This window comes from Pteropus vampyrus, unplaced genomic scaffold, assembly GCF_000151845.1.
Source record: "Pteropus vampyrus isolate Shadow unplaced genomic scaffold, Pvam_2.0 Scaffold206, whole genome shotgun sequence".
Classification (NCBI taxonomy): domain Eukaryota; kingdom Metazoa; phylum Chordata; class Mammalia; order Chiroptera; family Pteropodidae; genus Pteropus; species Pteropus vampyrus.
In genome coordinates, this window is record NW_011888987.1 from 78,959 (window position 1) to 82,244 (window position 3,286).

At 33.7% G+C, this 3,286-nt stretch overlaps 1 pseudogene; it reads left to right on the forward strand.

The window, feature by feature from the left end:
- Positions 1 to 2,191: 2,191 nt before the first annotated feature.
- Positions 2,192 to 2,310, forward strand: LOC111746958 (annotated as a pseudogene).
- Positions 2,311 to 3,286: the final 976 nt, after the last annotated feature.

Sequence of the window (3,286 nt, forward strand, 5' to 3'; positions counted from 1 at the left end):
TTACATAAAATTCTTCTTTGCAATCTCTTCTAAATATCAGTGAAACTGGTTTTGTGTTCTACAAACATTTGGAACTTTAAGGGGTCACATTTTAACAAAGCAAATTCCTCAAAGGGTCTCATCTGTAGTTAACTATATCTCACACTTAACGCCCTGGTGATGATTGGAACAGAAGGCAGTTTTTCTTTATTTTATGATTGTTTATTAGCTAAAACAGAATGGCTTTCTTTAAAAAAAAAAAAAGGAGCAAGAAAAATTATCTAGAGTGCTGTTTTTTGTTAGTTTCACAGTTGATAAATATTCATCATGACAAAAACTAAATTTAGTTTCTGTGCTAGTTATAATTTTTAGTTATACAGAACAGAACAAATTGGAGTTACCTTGGTCTAGGTACTTATTACAAGGAAACTGGAGAATTAAGGAAGACTGGATCTCAGCCAGGTGTGAGACCCAAGAACAGGAATTCCACCTGTTCTAAATAGAAAAATAGGAACCAAAGTGCATCTCAGCCTCCTGGAGACCAGAATGCCTTCAGAACCCGGGAGATCATTCCAGACTGAAGCAAGACTGCTCTGGCATATAGGTTGTGTGCTCACCTCATCAATCCCTACTCCATGCTTAGCCATTAGTGTGACTCAACCTCTTCTGCTCCTGCTGCTACCACTTCCAAAGTCATAAGTCAATGAACTCACTCTTACTCTCCCACCCTGACTGTGCAGTTGTCTGAAAAAGCAAAAATAAGAAAGATAAGCCACAGACAGAAGTGTGGAGGCTGGACAGCGGCCTGGAGCCTCTGGGTGCAGTGGGCAGGTAGCCATGGAGAAGGATCCTATGAGCATGGGGTGGCTTCACCCACTACCCCTGGGACTGGAAAATCTAAGCTGAAAACATTGCCCGAGGAAGATCTTATTACGTTTGTCAAGAAGCAGATGCTGAAACAGAAAGCTAAATCAAAATATACAGATATTGGGATGAAAATATTTGTCTTGACCACAATATCATTTAATCATGGTTAAAAATTAGTTTTTTGTTAGTACATTGGCTTGTTTTGTTTACTGATGAGTCTAGTAAAATCTTAGACAGTTTAATGGGATCTATTATTATTTAAGATTCTAATTAGTACTTCTGATTTTATTTTATTATCTGACATCTCTAAATTGTGGTAACCTTTGAATTATTCAAGTAAAGTCAGCGGGGAAGATTTCTAAAAACAATTTGTTAAAGTTAAGCACATTTTGGATTAAAGACTTAAATGTAAGACTCCAAACCATAAAACTCCTAGAAGAAAACATAGCAAGTAAACTCTTTGACATTGCTCTTAGTAATATTTTGGATCTGTTTCTTCAGACAAACAAACAAAAAATAAACAAATGGGACTATATCAAACTAAAAAGTTTTTGCACAACAAAGGAAACCAACAACAAAACAAAAAGGTGACCTTCTGAATGGGAGAAGATATTCGCCAATGATACATCTAATAAGGAATTAATATCCAAAATATATAAGGAATTCATGCAACTTAACACCAAATATAAACAATTCAATTAAAAAATAGGCATCTTACTTGAATAGACATTTTTCCAAAGATGACATACTGATGGCTAATAAACATATTAAAAGATGCTCAATGTCACTAATCATTAAGGAAACGCAAATTAAAACCACAATGAGATATGACCTCACACCTGTCAGAATAGCTATTATCATTAAATAAACAACAAGTGTTGCCCAGGATACAGAAAAAAGGGAACCCTTGTGCACTGTTAGCAGGTTTGCAAATTGGTGTAGAGACTTGGAAAACAGTATGGCGGTTCCTCAAAATATTAAAAATAGAACTACTATATGATTCAGCAATCCAACTTCTGGGTATTTATCTGAAGAAACCCAAAATACTAATTTGAAAAGGTATATACACCCTTAGTTCACTGCAGCATTATTTACAATAGCCAAAATACAGAAACAACCAAAGTATCCATCAATAGACGAATGGATAAAGAAGCAGTATAGATATATGAGAGAATATTACACGGCAATGAAAGGAACAAAATCTTGCCATTGTGACAACATGGAAGGACCTAGAGGGTTTTATGCTAAGTGAAATAAGACAGAGAAATAAAAACATCATATAATTTCATTTATATGTAGAATTTAAAAAACAAACAAAAAAGTGAGCAAAAAAAATCCCAGAACAGTCTATGGCCATGCCACTCTGAATGTTCCCGATCTCATCTGATCTTCGAAGCTAAGCAGATTTGGGCCTGGTTAGTACCTGGATGGGAAACCACCTAGGAATACCAGGTGCTATAGGAATTAAAAACAAAACAAAACAAAACAAAACAAAACAAAACAAAACAAAACAAAACAAAACAAAAAAACAGAAACTCGTGGATACAGAGAACAAAATGACAGTTGTCAAATGGGAGGGAGATTGGGGGCTGATTAAAAAGGTGAAAGGGATGAAATACAAATTGCTGGTTATAAAAATAGTCATGGGGATGGAAAGTACAGCGTAGGGAATATAGCCAATAATATTGAACAACTATGTATGGTGTCAGATAGGTACTAGACTTACCCAGATGATAACTTCATAAGTTATATAAATGTCTAATCACTATGTTGCAAACCTGAAACTGATATAATATTGTATGCCAAGTGTAACTGAAAAATAAAAAATACAAAAATAATGTTAGAGACTTCTTTAAGCCAAAACAAAAGGATACTAATTAGTAATATGAAAACATATGAAAGTATAAATCTCATTGGTAAATGTTAAAATATAGTTATTCAGTTTATTCTCATGTTTAGTGGTGGTGATTAAATCACTTATAAATCTAGTATGAAGGAAAAAAGACAAAAATATTTAAAATAACTATAACTACAATAATTTAAGAGTTATACAAGGTAAAAAGATGTAAACTGTGACAGCAAAAGCATAAAATGGTGTAGAGGGAGTACAAATGTAGAGCTTAGTATGAGTTCACAGTTATCAGCTTAAAATAGACTGTTGTAAATATAAAATGTTTTATATAAGCCTCATAATAACCATGAAGCAAGACCCTAAAGTAGATACAAAAAAAGATAAAAAGAAAGGAATTGAAGTATGTTACTACAGAAAATCATCAAATCACAAAGGAAGAGAGCAAGAGAAGAAAAAAAAGAGGGGGGAATTATAAAACATCCAGAAAACAATTAATATAACGGCAATAAGCACATAACTGTTAAAAGGAAACCCCCGAGCACTGTTGGTAGAATTGCAAATTGGTGCAGCCATTATGGAAAACAGTAT